Source organism: Procambarus clarkii, chromosome 24 (assembly GCF_040958095.1).
Source record: "Procambarus clarkii isolate CNS0578487 chromosome 24, FALCON_Pclarkii_2.0, whole genome shotgun sequence".
Lineage (NCBI taxonomy): Eukaryota > Metazoa > Arthropoda > Malacostraca > Decapoda > Cambaridae > Procambarus > Procambarus clarkii.
In genome coordinates this window covers 14061445-14076790 of record NC_091173.1, presented here as the reverse complement: position 1 = coordinate 14076790, position 15346 = coordinate 14061445, and positions in this window count along the sequence as shown.

The window sequence follows — 15346 nt, the reverse complement described above, 5'->3', positions numbered from 1 at the left end:
ATCTTCATCATATCTACCATTAACATCAGAGTCCATGTCATTGTCCACAATAGTCTGCCCAGGGCCAGTCTGGTACACTTACAGCTTAAGTATACTGTATTTCGATCGCATTTCATTGTTTTCGTTACGTAATAAAGTCACGGTATCGTTAATTGTCACATGTATTCTCCCACCTAGACATGTATACCCCTGACCCAGACATATATATCCCTCACCCAGACATGTATACCCACCCACATATTCATTGTTTTTGGATATGCATTCCAGGTCGTGGATATATGTATTCTTAATGGTAAGAGTACTGATCTTTTAAATTGATGGAAGCACCTTAATATATGTACACTGTGTGTGTGTGTGTGTGTGTGTGTGTGTGTGTGTTAATAAATGTACTCTGTACTATTACGATAGCACACATGTGCACCGGGTTTTGTGGTATTTTTCATGCATGTATAACATCAAAAATTAAGCCAGGACCACGTGGGTGGAGTTATTCAAAGGGTTGGCCGCGGCCATCAGCGGGCCAGATGCAAAATGCATGACCAGCGGACTGCTGGGGCTCGAACCAGTGGCCGGGTGGTGGTGGGCGGTGTCCTCTTTAACTAAAAGTCACTCATGTCCCTGCCACCCACAGGCTCTGCCTTGGGCGGCTCTGGATGGGCGGCGGCGCCACTCACAACTCTTGAAATATTCCACGGAAAAGAGGTAACAGAGAGAGAGGAGGGACGGGTGGAAGAGGGGCCCACTAGTACACGAGGATGCTTGTCGTGTAAATGAATATGAGACGTACGGCTCCTAGACGCAGGGGCGAGTTTCCTTTCATCCCTTTCCCTTGCTTCAAGATTCGCCCCCTTATTCTTGACCAGAGAGAGAGAGAGGAGAGAATCTCTATATAAAATCCTTTTTTATTTACATTGTAAAAATTCAAAAGACTTTGTACATTTATAACTGAGTTTACACACAATTACAGTACATTATTTTCCTAAGTCATAACAGCGGCATAACCCGTAATTGTTCCAAGTACTGAATATAGTGTTAATCTTGATTTAGATTTAGAAGCTATTCTACATGAGACATAAGCCAATATGTAGAGGTGTCAATGATAGCCTAGCATCTCTTCCTGGATGGTACACAGTGTATGTGCTCTCACTGAAGGCATTGGTTATGTATTAGCAATGTATATTGTGAGGTCACATCTGACATTCAGCATGTGTGTGTGACCACATAGTCTCTCAGCATGTGTGTGTGTGACCACATAGCTTCTCAGCATGTGTGTGTGACCACATAGTCTATCATTACCTATAGTCTTCACATGCACTCAATTACATATATACACTCAATATACATATATACACTCATTATTCACATATAATCCACTCAATTACTTATATAAACATTTAACTAAATAATTGCTTTGCAGTAGTTATTTACTATTCAAACTTTTAGTCACAATCCTTAACCTTATAGACAAGGAGGTTACATGATAATTAAAGTAATTATAGTGTAATAATTAATAACTACTGTAATTAATTGTTACCACCTAATACAATCTTTAATCTCTCAAACAGTTCAGTCTAGACTGAATAAACTAATATGTTAAATCATGACTTCCATGGACGTGTTAAAGTCTGATTAATACTACTGTAAAATGTAACAATTCCTAATTAGGTAGAATTATCAAAACATCCTAAATTAACCGATTATTTACAATGGTGCCAGCCCAAAATACACGTATACACGCATCATTCATACATACACAACATGCATCATTCATACATACACAGCATGCATCATACACACACAGTATGCATCATACATACACAGCACCCATCACCATACACACTGTGCCACTCACTATGCCCACTGTGATACAGTGCCCCTGTGCCTGGGCGAGTAGCGGTAGTTATCGAGCCTAACTACAGGGGCTTACGCATAATTACCAGCCTAATAATAGTGTTTGATGAATATGGATGAGGCGTCCCAGAGATGATAATTTTAATACGAGCTTCCCCCCTCCCCCCCTAGCGATGGTTTGCCTCAGGAGACGATGGTTCGTGTTTGCCTCGCGGACAGTGGTGGTTAACTGTAATTGGGCTGTTAGGTGTGACGCCTTGATTGGGGGGAATTGGCTGCGCCTGGTTATGGTTGAACACGGCGGTGGTTGGTTGTTGTGTCGGGCTTGTTAGATGAGGTGTGAAGAGTAGTTGTTTAGTGTGCCGGTGATGCAGTGGTTCGGCTCGTAATGAGGCGGTAATCAGGGCAGTGTTGCTACGTCACATTTGTTTGTTTTCTATGTTTCACGTAATCTACGATTGCAGGTAGACGTAATGGGGTTATTATGATACCTTGATGGTAGATAATTACCACGTGACACTAGTTAAGTAGTTATTTTCGACGTGTGCTTTGGAAGAATGGTAGCTGGTTGGGTAGTTTAACTGGCTGATATTTGTAAAAAAAATATATTGGAAGTTAAGTTCAGACAGTAATTACTTACATTTGTGTGTTAGTCTGCAGTTGTAATAATGCAGTGGCAGATACGTTGTTTTTATTACAACTGTCGTTTAACTTCGAATAGTTTAAACCCCTTTTAATGAACTACACATAAATGCCACCGAAGCTATAATGTGGTCACGGCGTCTGCCAGCTCCCTTAAAGATGCAATTGGGTCGTTAAGGGCAACCTAACAAATGGTTAGCTTAGTCCAAATGCGTAGTTCGCAGAAATATATAGGGCAACTGGGTCGTTAATCGCAGAGTCTATAGCCGATGTTCAACTAATTAGAAGTAGGCCAAAATGATTATAATTTTCACCAGTTTGCGTCCGCCTTCTATGTTTATGTATCCATTAGTTTCATGTTACTGTATACTTAATTTTATGTACATATGTTTATGTATTATGTGTTATAGTTTTTTTTTGTGGGGGGGGGGGGGGGCGGGTTCCATGTTAACTATAGGTTGTAGTGTGTTTTGGAGGGCAGGTCAGGGCCTTTTTTTTTTTTTTAAATCGACCTCTTTTCACTCTTTTCTTTCTCCCTTTTCTGTTTCTTTTGGTACTTTATAACGCCCTTCCTTTTTATCTGTCTCTTTTTTCCCTGTCCTTTCTCCTTCCTTCCTGTCCCATCTGTGAGGTCTGTCGCTCACAGACCTGTACTCCCTCACTGTCGCTCACACCTTTGCTACGATTATCTCCTCTTCAACCCATTCCTTTCCTATTCCACTTCCCTCTATCCCTTCTACATTATTTTATTGTCTTTTCCCTAGTCTCCTTCTCCTTTACGGTACATCCTCCCCCTTTGCATCATCTCTTTCATAGCTCCATTACTTTCATTTTTCTGTCTCTGTCATTCTTCTATCCCACCTCTATAGTCCCTAGGACAGAACACGAAACAATGGGTATAAATTGGATAAGTTTAGATTTAGGAAAGACTTGGGTAAATACTGGTTCAGTAACAGGGTTGTTGATTTGTGGAACCAATTGCCGCGTAACATTGTGGAGGTGGGGTCCCTCGATTGTTTCAAGCACGGGTTGGACAAGTATATGAGTGGGATTGGGTGGTTATAGAATAGGAGCTGCCTCGTATGGGCCAATAGGCCTTCTGCAGTTACCTTTGTTCTTATGTTCTCTATTTCCCCTCTTCCATTTCTTATGCTCCATTCTCCGACTGGTTCTCTCCCCTTTATCCTTTTTAACCCCCACTTCCTATTGACGTATTCTTTCCTCCTTTCTTTATTCCCTACCCACTTTCTTCTCCCCTCCCCCCCCTACCCCAACCACTTGGGCTGGACGGTAGAGCGACGGTCTCGCTTCATGCAGATCGGCGTTCAATCCCCGACCGTCCAAGTGGTTGGGGCACCATTCCTTCCCCCCGTCCCATCCCAAATTCTTATCCTGACCAGTGCTATATAGTCGTAATGGCTTGGCGTTTTTCCTTGATAATTCTTTCCTTCCTTCCCCCCTTCCTCTCCCCCCTCCTCGCTCCTTCCTTACAGGACATGGAAACAAGGGTCTCGACACCTCCCCAAACCCCACCGTTCTCACCCCCACACACTAAGAATGTTTTCTCGCTGTGATTAAGCTGTTTCGCCGTATGTGAGTATTATTTCTCTGACAATTTTCATGCTCGGTGCACACAGAAGCCAGACAGACAGACAGCAGCAGCAGCGGGTCGCGGAAGCGTAGTTGCGCATGTCGACGCTTAGACAAACAACGTGACATTTACGACTCAAAATTGGCCGATCAGGCGGTAGTTAGGAGTGCCTTTTAATTACCTGGAGGACCACATGGTTCCCTCATGGCTTGCTTCGTGTACGTTACTGCCGTCATTTGCATTAGTGCCGTAAAGTGAGTCAAGAGAGTAATTGATGGGCTTATGTATGTGCGGGTGATGTGGAAGGTGTAGGTGTGTGTGTGTTGTGGTGGCGCTGGGGGGTTAGGGGAGAGCAATGTAGGTGTGTGTGTGTTGTGGACGTGTTGTGGTGTGTGTGTGTGTGGGTGTGTGTGTGTGTGTGTGTGTGTGTGTGTGTGTGTGTGTGTGTGTGTGTGTGCTTACCTATTTGTGCTTGCGGGGGGTTGAGCTCTGGCTCTTTGGTCCCGCCTCTCAACCGTCAATCAACTGGTGTACAGGTTCCTGAGCCTACTGGGTTCTATCATATCTACACTTGAAGCTGTGTATGGAGTCAGCCTCCACCACATCACTTCCTAATGCATTCCTAATGTGTGTGTGTGTGTGTGTGTGTGTGTGTGTGTGTGTGTGTGTGTGTGTGTGTGTGTGTGTGTGTGTGTGTAACTTTGTCCATCTATTCATTCCTCTCATCCTAAAGAAGTATTTTCACTCGTGCCTGCAGATTACATGAGTCTCTTTAGCTTCTGCTCTTTTCCCCTCGTTTTGCTCTTCCTCACACTGAACATTGCGTTGTTTACTTAGATAATTCCCCTTTCTTAGAATTCTCCGTGGTGTAGTGGTAAGACACTCGCCTGTCGTTCCGCGAGCGCTTCGTCATGGGTTCGTATCCTGGCCGGGGAGGATTTACTGGGCGCAATTCCTTAACTGTAGCCTCTGTTTAACGCAACAGTAAAATGTGTACTTGGATGAAAAAACGATTCTTCGCGGCAGGGGATCGTATTCCAGGGACCTGCCCGAAACGCTACGCGTACTAGTGGCTGTACAAGAATGTAACAACTCTTGTATATATCTCAAAAAAATATATATATGACTGTATCGTGTCTGCTTGGTTCCCTCTTTACTCCAATATGCTGAGCTGCAGCTCCTTCAATTGTTCCTCGGGGCTCAGTTCACTCAACTTAGGAAAGAGTCACGTTGCGTATATGTCAAGAGCTGCATCCGCAAGACTAGGGCTCATGTAGGTTGTATATAGGAAGGCTCCTTTATCTAAGTACTGTACTAAGTACTTTATCGAAGTAAAATGTACTAAAATTCATGTTCAGTGAGACATTGGTTACCACCGTGCAAGATCAATTTACTTCAATGTAAAGCTTAACATATCGATAAAATATACCTGAGTAGACGTCCAATAACCAATAATCAATCTTATCGTAACTAAACAGTTGTGCCAGAACTCATACAGTACTAAACAGAACTTAGTACTGTTGCAGAGTTCAGTACAGCTGCCGAAACATTGATATTCACGTGTGCTGTCGATTGACGGTTGAGAGGCGGGACCAAAGAACCAAAGCTCAACCCCCGCCAGCACAACTAGGCGAGTACATGAATGACTAGTGTCCCAGTTGTATATAAAAAAAAATCCTTATATTTGTTATTGAATTGTATCTAGAAGCTAATCCAAGATTATCTCCATTTTTTTATAGATCAGTTATAAATGGACTCATGTATGGCTATACATGCGTACATGTGAATGGATGTATTTTTGTGCATTATACATGCTGCGATAAAGAGTAGGTCCGGACTTTCAGACATCAAAGTACAATTACATTCACTCTTGTAAGAATGCGTGCACTCATTCACCTATTAAAAATTCTTGTATTTTCTCACTCATTCAATCGTAGTTGCACACACGGACATACACACAATTACAATCAATTAATCGCACAAAACAGGAGAGAAGGGGAGATAGAGGAAAGGGAATGGATAAATAGAGGAGAGATAAGAGAATGAAAGGAAGACGGTGGTGAGTGGAGAACAGAGAAGAAAGAAGTAGGAGAGAGAGAGAGAGAGAGAGAGAGAGAGAGAGAGAGAGAGAGAGAGAGAGAGAGAGAGAGAGAGAGAGAGAGAGAGAGAGAGAGAGAGAGAGAGAGAGAGAGGCAAGGAGGGGAGTGAAATGTATGCGGACGCGCGACCTTACATATAGTGATCCCTTAGGAAAAGAGGAAACATTCCTGGCATTAGTCGTCGTCGCAGCTGTCGCCAGAGTCTTCCTGTTATGCTAACTGCGGCCTGCCATTAGCATCCAGAGCTTCCCCGTCTCTCCCTACAAATATCCGGTCATTGTGCTAATTGGTAGTGTAAGCATATGCGTGTTGCAAGGCGCTCAGCAGTTTACGCTTACGAGGCATAAATAGCCAGTGATTGGCCCCTAAGCAGTTCTGCAAGCAAATTTGCTAACTAAGGATCCCTCAGAGATTATGGTTATGGGCTACAAACATCCGGTGATTGTACTAAGGTGTTTTTTTAAGCAAATTTTTGCTTAGATTGTATTTGGGTGTTTGTGTACCACTTCTATCTGGAGGGACGTTGTTTTTACTCCATCTGCGTGTAAATTCGCGGCATTGGGGTAACCAGTATTCACCAAACTTTCTAAGCAAATTATTGTTAGTTGATAATTTGTTGGGTTATCTTGAGATGGTTATCTTGAGATGATTTCGGGGCTTTAGTGTCCCCGCGGCCCGGTCCTCGACCAGGCCTCCACCCCCAGGAAGCAGTCCGTGACAGCTGACTAACACCCAGGTACCTATTTTACTGCTAGGTAACAGGGGCATAGGGTGAAAGAAACTCTGCCCATTGTTTCTCGCCGGCGCCTGGGATCGAACCCAGGACCACAGGATCACAGGGTTGTGACAATTAGAAAAATAGTTCATGTACTTGTTATCCAGAAATTATTAAAATTTGTCAATACTTGTACTTTTTTTAAAATATATCTCATAAGTTACAATCTAACAAATAGTTTTTGAAATCCAGCATATAGCAGTTTTCAGATTTTAATTATATTATTTATTTACATTGACGATGCTTATTTTTAGTCAGTATACAAAATTACGTTAAAATTTCTTGGATAGTAATAATGCCTTGAGTTATGCAGGGATGTTGTCGGTGAAATACATAGTCTGTCTGTATTTTCGGTTAGTTCGATAAATAATTTACCTTACAGCATAAATTTTTGGAAGGTGAGTGTGGGGAAACTACGCTTCAACAAAACTAATTTAATACATCGTTTCACAACCGGCAATTAAGTGAAATACATATTTTTTTTAGTTAGCGTTGTAGATAGATATTCAAGTGAAACATTTATATTTTTTGGAAATTCATTCAAAATATCGTTTGGGGGTTTAAAATGTCAACATTTGTTTTAAGAATAAACCGATTCAGGTCAGATGAGTCTAGGCTGACGTACACACCTGTATCTCAGGGTCTCGTGACGTACACACCTGTACTTCAGGGGTCTCATAACATACACACCTGTATCTCAGGGGGTCTCGAATCTACTTCTGTTTCATCTCCTATATGTTTACCTTCCGGAGGATTGTTTGAGGGCGCCATCTGGCGGTCGTCAGGTAGTTTAAGGTGCGCGTGATTGGGCACAGGGCGGAGGCCTCGTCATTAACTAGGATTATTGGCAGTGGTTAAAGAGAACTGTTTTAAGGTAATGATTTAAAGTGATGAGTTAAAGGAATGGTTTAAGGTAATTTTTTTATATAAAGGTTTAAGGTAATTGTCTTAGGTAATGGTTTGATATAATGGTTTAAAATAATGAATGAATCAAATAATTACTAAAAACTTTTCTATAAACTACATTTGTATAATTAAATAATTGTAATTAATGACAGATAGTGATAATATGCAATTAATATATATATATATATATATATATATATATATATATATATATATATATATATATATATATATATATATATATATATATATATATATATAATGAATGATAGAAATGTATACAAAATCAAAATATCAACAATCATATTTTGACAATTATAGATAAAAGATAATCCCATATAATAACGGTAGATTTTTATTATAGATACTGTAGATAGACACATATATAATATTGTTCCTTAATCTTTGTAGATAATCACTGTTATGATGATTGATGAAAAGAAAAAAAAAACATGGATTAGCTTGGACAAGAACATGACTAAACGAAGGGAAGGGAACTATCCTTAGAAAGCCATTACGACTATTTAGCACTTGGAAGGGGTCAGGATATAAGGATTTGGGGGGTTGGGGGTTGGGAAGGAATGATGCCCAACCACTTGGATGCTCGGGGGATTGAACGCCGACCTGCATGAAGCGAGACCGTCGCTCTACCGTCCAGAAGCTCAGATGAGCCATAGACCTAAATTGTCAGTGTTGCTGGAACACAGCTAGACGTTACCAGTGTTGCTGGAACACCACCAGACGTTACCAGTGTTGCTGGAACACCACCAGACGTTACCAGTGTTGCTGGAACACCACCAGACGTTACCAGTGTTGCTGGAACACCACCAGACGTTACCAGTGTTGCTGGAACACCACCAGACGTTACCAGTGTTGCTGGAACACCACCAGACGTTACCAGTGTTGCTGGAACACCACCAGACGTTACCAGTGTTGCTGGAACACCACCAGACGTTACCAGTGTTGCTGGAACACCACCAGACGTTACCAGTGTTGCTGGAACACCACCAGACGTTACCAGTGTTGCTGGAACACCACCAGACGTTACCAGTGTTGCTGGAACACCACCAGACGTTACCAGTGTTGCTGGAACACCACCAGACGTTACCAGTGTTGCTGGAACACCACCAGACGTTACCAGTGTTGCTGGAACACCACCAGTCGTTACCAGTGTTGCTGGAACACCACCAGACGTTACCAGTGTTGCTGGAACACCACCAGACGTTACCAGTGTTGCTGGAACACCACCAGACGTTACCAGTGTTGCTGGAACACCACCAGACGTTACCAGTGTTGCTGGAACACCACCAGACGTTTCCAATATTGCTGGAACACCACCAGACGTTACCAGTGTTACTGGAACACCACCAAACGTTACCAGTGTTGCTGGAACACCACCAAACGTTACCAGTGTTGCTGGAACACCACCAGACGTTACCAGTGTTGCTGGAACACCACCAGACGTTGCTAGGTAAACCACTGACTACATTAGAGGTTTAACCCACGGCGTTCAGCTGACCTCTGAATGATCCAAACGGCCCGGTTTCTGGTATTTTTGTGCTATTTAGGAAACGACAGACGGACTTGAATGGGGCAGACTGGAGGAAGATTACTGGGCAGTTCAAGATGTCCGGGTTGGAGACGTGAGAGGAGAAAACCCCGGGACATTTATGTGATGTGTGGCGATTGGTGATTGGTAGTGATGGTGTTGGTGTGATGTGTGGCGATTGGTGATTGGTAGTGATGGTGTTGGTGTGATGTATGATGTTGGTGGTGGTGATGCTGCTGCTATGGTGGTGGTGGTGATGCTGCTGCTATGGTGGTGGTGGTGATGGTGATAGTGGTGTGATGTGTGATGTTGGTGGTGATGCTGCTGCTATGGTGGTGGTGGTGATGGTGATAGTGGTGTGATGTGTGATGATGGTGGTGGTGCTGCTGCTATGGTGGTGGAGGTGATGGTGATAGTGGTGTGATGTGTGATGATGGTGGTGGTGATGCTGCTGCTATGGTGGTGGTGGTGATGGTGATAGTGGTGGTGGTGATAGTAACGGCGGTGTGGTGTTATTGGCGGTGGTAATAGTGATGATGATGAGGTGGGTTCTGCTGGTTAGTGATGGTGTTCGCTGCCGGCGCTGTTGCTCCAATTCACTACAATGATGGCTGTCATTGTAGTGACGGCGGTGACGAGGAGAGTGATGCAGTTTTGGTAATGATGGTGGTCAAGGTGGTGGTCGAACCCGAGAATAACATTTACTCTTGTTCTAAACGAAGGTATTACGCCGGATTCCTGTACTTGGTAACGACCAGACGATGGCTGAGGCGTCCACATGGGATGGGCTTATCCGTTACAGTAATTTTCAATAGCGAACAGTGAGAGGGTGAGGGAAAGGGTGAGAGAGAGAGAGAGAGGAGATACAGAGGATGGGAAGGAAGTTAGAAATCGTAGGGTGGAGGAGGGATGGGATGGGGGGAGGGGTTATCTTGAGATGATTTCGGGGCTTTAGTGTCCCCGCGGCCCGGTCCTCGACCAGGCCTCCACCCCCAGGAAGCAGCCCGTGACAGCTGACTAACACCCAGGTACCTATTTTACTGCTAGGTAACAGGGACATAGGGTGAAAGAAACTCTGCCCATTGTTTCTCGCCGGCGCCTGGGATCGAACCCAGGACCACAGGATCACAAGTCCAGCGTGCTGTCCGCTCGGCTCCCGGTGCCCTGTAATATATTGCTAAAGATGCTGTAATATATTGGGAAACTTGAAAACTTATGGGGGGAGGGCTTAATGTGATATATGAAAGAAAATAAAAACAAAAAATCAAAATTATTTATGACTAGACTACACATACTAGAAGGTGAAGGGACGGCGACGTTTCGGTCCGTCCTGGACCATTCTCAAGTCATAATCGCCTTGAGAATGGTCCAGGAGGGACCGAAACGTCGTCGTCCCTTCACCTTCTAGTGTGTGGTCTGGTCAACATACTTCAGCCACGTTATTGTGACTCCTCGCCTGCATCAAAATTATTGTTTACCCATTTGCTGATGTTAAAACTTGCTACTTTAAATTGTGTAGCTGTATATGGCAGCTAAAATTGCGCTTTAAAGGCCAATACAAAAAAATCATCCACGCTATCAACAAGATAGAATAACCTTTATGAAAAACATCCGCCATTAAATTTTACGTTAATTCAATCTTACGTGACTTACAACAATCACTATCAGAATGTTCTTTTGATTACCGCTCGAGTATGATATTTGATTATTTGAGAGGTTCTCACAATACTTACAACTCAAGAAATAATGATATGTTCCCCAAAATTTTCGGTTGGCACGCGATAAAGTTTTGCATCAAACATTTGGCGATATTAGTGTGCATACTTAAAAAGGTTAGTAGCTCTGCCCTAGGAAGCTGTCATGAGTATAGAGCTCTTAGGAAGCTGTCTTGAGAATAGAGCCCTTAGGAAGCTGTCATGAGTATAGAGCCCTTAGGAAGCTGTCTTGAGAATAGAGCCCTTAGGAAGCTGTCATGAGAATAGTGCCCTTAGGAAGCTGTCATGAGAATAGTGCCCTTAGGAAGCTGTCATGAGAATAGAGCCCTTAGGAAGCTGTCATGAGAATAGAGCCTTTAGGAAACTGTCATGAGTATAGAGCCCTTAGGAAGCTGTCATGAGAATAGAGCCCTTAGGAAGCTGCCATCATAAGTATAGAGCCTTATTAACTGTAATCATCAGTACTTAATGTTTCAGTCTAGGAATGGGTAATCCACAGTCATTTTTGGAATGACTGTGGCAGGGGTCTGGTCAGTACAGGGGTGACTGTGGCAGAGAGACTCTATCAACCACGCTATGAACAGCCTCAATAAGGAATAATTCCAGAAGCAACTAAGTGCTGCCCAACTGAAACTTTAAAGCCTTCCCTGGGCTGGATGAGGGGAAAGTTAGGGATGATTCCTGCATGTTACCAACATTCATTGTAAAGTGGAATGTAATTATATATATTTGTGTATATGTGTCCGCGTTGTGTTTGATATAAGTTCGAAGAATATTTGGCCGTGAAGAAGTAGGTAGTGCATATACTTCTTGAATGATCTGTTCACTCTTGCATTCATTTAGGTTATGATCTTATGTTCTGGGTACTGAATTAAGCTATTTAGTGAACCTGAATTAAGCCATTTAGTGTACCTGGTTTAAGCCATTTAGTGAACGTGGATTAAGCCATTTAGTGAACCTGGATTAAGCCATTTAGTGTACCTGGTTTAAGCCATTTAGTGAACGTGGATTAAGCCATTTAGTGAACCTGGATTAAGCCATTTAGTGAACCTGGATTAAGCCATTTAGTGAACGTGGATTAAGCCATTTAGTGAACCTGGATTAAGCCATTTAGTGAACCTGAATTAAGCCATTTAGTGAACCTGGATTAAGCCATTTAGTGAACCTGGATTAAGCCATTTAGTGTACCTGGTTTAAGCCATTTAGTGAACGTGGATTAAGCCATTTAGTGAACCTGGATTAAGCCATTTAGTGTACCTGGTTTAAGCCATTTAGTGAACGTGGATTAAGCCATTTAGTGAACCTGGATTAAGCCATTTAGTGAACCTGGATTAAGCCATTTAGTGGGTTAAACAACTTGGTCATATCAACCTGCCTTCTTTCTGAACACTTACATTTTTACACTATCGACCCAAGCGTAAAAATTGCGATGTTTTCGTGAAATTAAAATCACCACAATATTCCTGTGATATTTCTGCTTCCTGGGATTAAAGTGTTTCGGCTCCAGTTGGTTAGGTGAGTTGTTCAGGTTTTGACGCTTCTGGTTAGACAGAACCGTCGCGTTTATCACGGAGTGGTAATGGAGAGAACAAGGTAAAATCCACTGAAACGCTAATTGGATCGTCATTTGAGGCTGAAACATTGAAATTATTATTATTCGTTCACTCCATTGTCTGTAAGACAGGAACAGAAAACGGGTGAAAATTTTAGATATCTGAATTTTAAATGAAATTTTCTTAGTTTCGCGCGAAATGTTATATTGTCGTGTTTTATAACGATAACTTGTAGACAAATGATCCCGTCCTCCTGTTTACTTACAGTAACGATGAGGACCGTAGTATAAATATCGACGAACGAAATTACAAAGTACAAATCGGCACTATTGAGTTGGACAAACCGGGAAACTATTTTTTACTTGTGTTTCTTTGACTAACTAAACTAACCTAACCTAACCTCCCTAGGTTAGGTTAGGGAGGTTAGGTTAGCTACATATATCTAATTCACGATATATCTGTTAGTATATTTTATATGATAATACATGTTATATGATAGTATATGATAATATATGTTAGGCACATATATCTGTTACACGATATTTAAGGCTTAATATAGTACATATATGTGCTATACTAGGCCTAGGAATATTTAAGATTGTTTTTTAGCTTCTTTTTTTTATGAATTCCTTAGTATTCAGTACACTGCTAGCTAAAAACCAAGTATGTACGAATTCGTGACTATTGATGATCGTCACAATAGATACTATCTAAACAGGAGGATAGGGTGGATATATATATATATATATATATATATATATATATATATATATCCTGAATTTATATATTTTTCTTAATTTTTTCTTATGAAATGATAAAACAATCTGTTTCATTATGTATGCATTCATTTTGCTAAACTTGAGTTTAAACTAACGTAGATATATGACCGAACCTAACCAACCCTACCTAACCTAACCTAACCTATCTTAACCTAACCTAACCTATCTTAACCTAACCTAAACTAACATAACTATGTCAATAATTTATGTTCCTAATGTAATATAATAATTAAAATTAAAATAAACCAATTGGAAACAATTGATTGAAAATAAAGAGAATTACTCGGCCTATTAGGCAAATTGGGTCTTGCATAGTAGGCCGAGAAGTGCATTCTGGCTACTAGGTACGACATTATATATATATATATATATATATATATATATATATATATATATATATATATATATATATATATATATATATATTCTGACCGCTTAATCCTCTTTGACCATTCTAAGCTAAGCTATACCTGTTTTTGGTTAATTCTTTCCCTAGGGATGGGTTGGTCAGGTGTCGGCCTATATATCCTCCCCCTTCTCCCTTCTCCTTAGTCAGTCTGGTGTTGACAAAGGCTTTAACAAGCCGAAACGTTCACCTCATTTCATATTTCTCTGTGGATTTTCCGCATAAAATGATCAGTGTTTTGTGATCGTCAATTGCATATATATATATATATATGCGAACAAGCCTGAATGATCCCCAGGCATATATGCAACTGAAAACTCACACCCCTGAAGTGACTCGAACCCATACTGCCAGGAGCACTATGCAACTGGTGTATAGGACACCTTAACCACTCGACCATCACAACCGGACAAAAGATGATGGTAGCCGAGACTATTTCCCCATCATACCCGGCTACTGTCAGCTTTTGTCCGGTCGTGATGGTCGAGTGGTTAAGGTGTCCTGTACACCAGTTGCAAAGTGCTCCTGGCAGTATGGGTTCGAGTCACTTCTGGGGGTGAGTTTTCAGTTACATATATGCCTGGGGACCATTCAGGCTTCTTCGCGTTTGTGTTCCACACGTGTCCCCTAAATAATGATGTGATTTGATAAAATACTATGCCCAAGATTACCATCAGAGTGCCGGCGGGATGATGGGGAAATAGCCTCGGCTACCATCATCTTTTGTCCGGTTGTGTATGTCGAGTGGTTAAACTGTCCTGTACACCAGTTGCAAACTGCTCCTGCCAGTATGGGTGGGTTCGAGTCATTCCTGGGGGTGTGAGTTTATATATATATATATATATATATATATATATATATATATATATATATATATATATATATATTTATATATATATATATATATATATATATACACACACACGTGTATGTGTTATTTTTATGACTTGTAATGACGTTAGTTTTGTAATTAGGCTAACGCTAACCATCAGGCCACAGCAATTATCAAAACAATTACACCTTATTTTCTAAAACCATTTAAAGCACAGTTGCAACAACGGTCAGCTCGGCCGCTCACTAATGCTCGCCTTTTACTGGATATTTATCCGAATTATTGAAAGAAAATTCAAGCAGCTTGTGGCAACCGACCGAGTTTGTGGACAAATTTAGATGACATGAAGATGTACGTTCTGGAGCGCCTGTTCCGTACGCTGGGTTGTTAGCCAGGCAATTTGTGGGTCATTATAGAAGCAAGATGTACACGCATTGTTGGAGCGGGTTGTTTGGTCGGTTGGCAGTCCTGTCATGCAGCCCTGAGCTTCCTCACGGGCTCTCAACCACTCGTAATGAACCGCACCAATTATATATATATATATATATATATATATATATATATATATATATATATATATATATATATATATATATATATATATATACCTCACCCAAAATGCGGGTATAAAATGAAAAATGAAAGCTG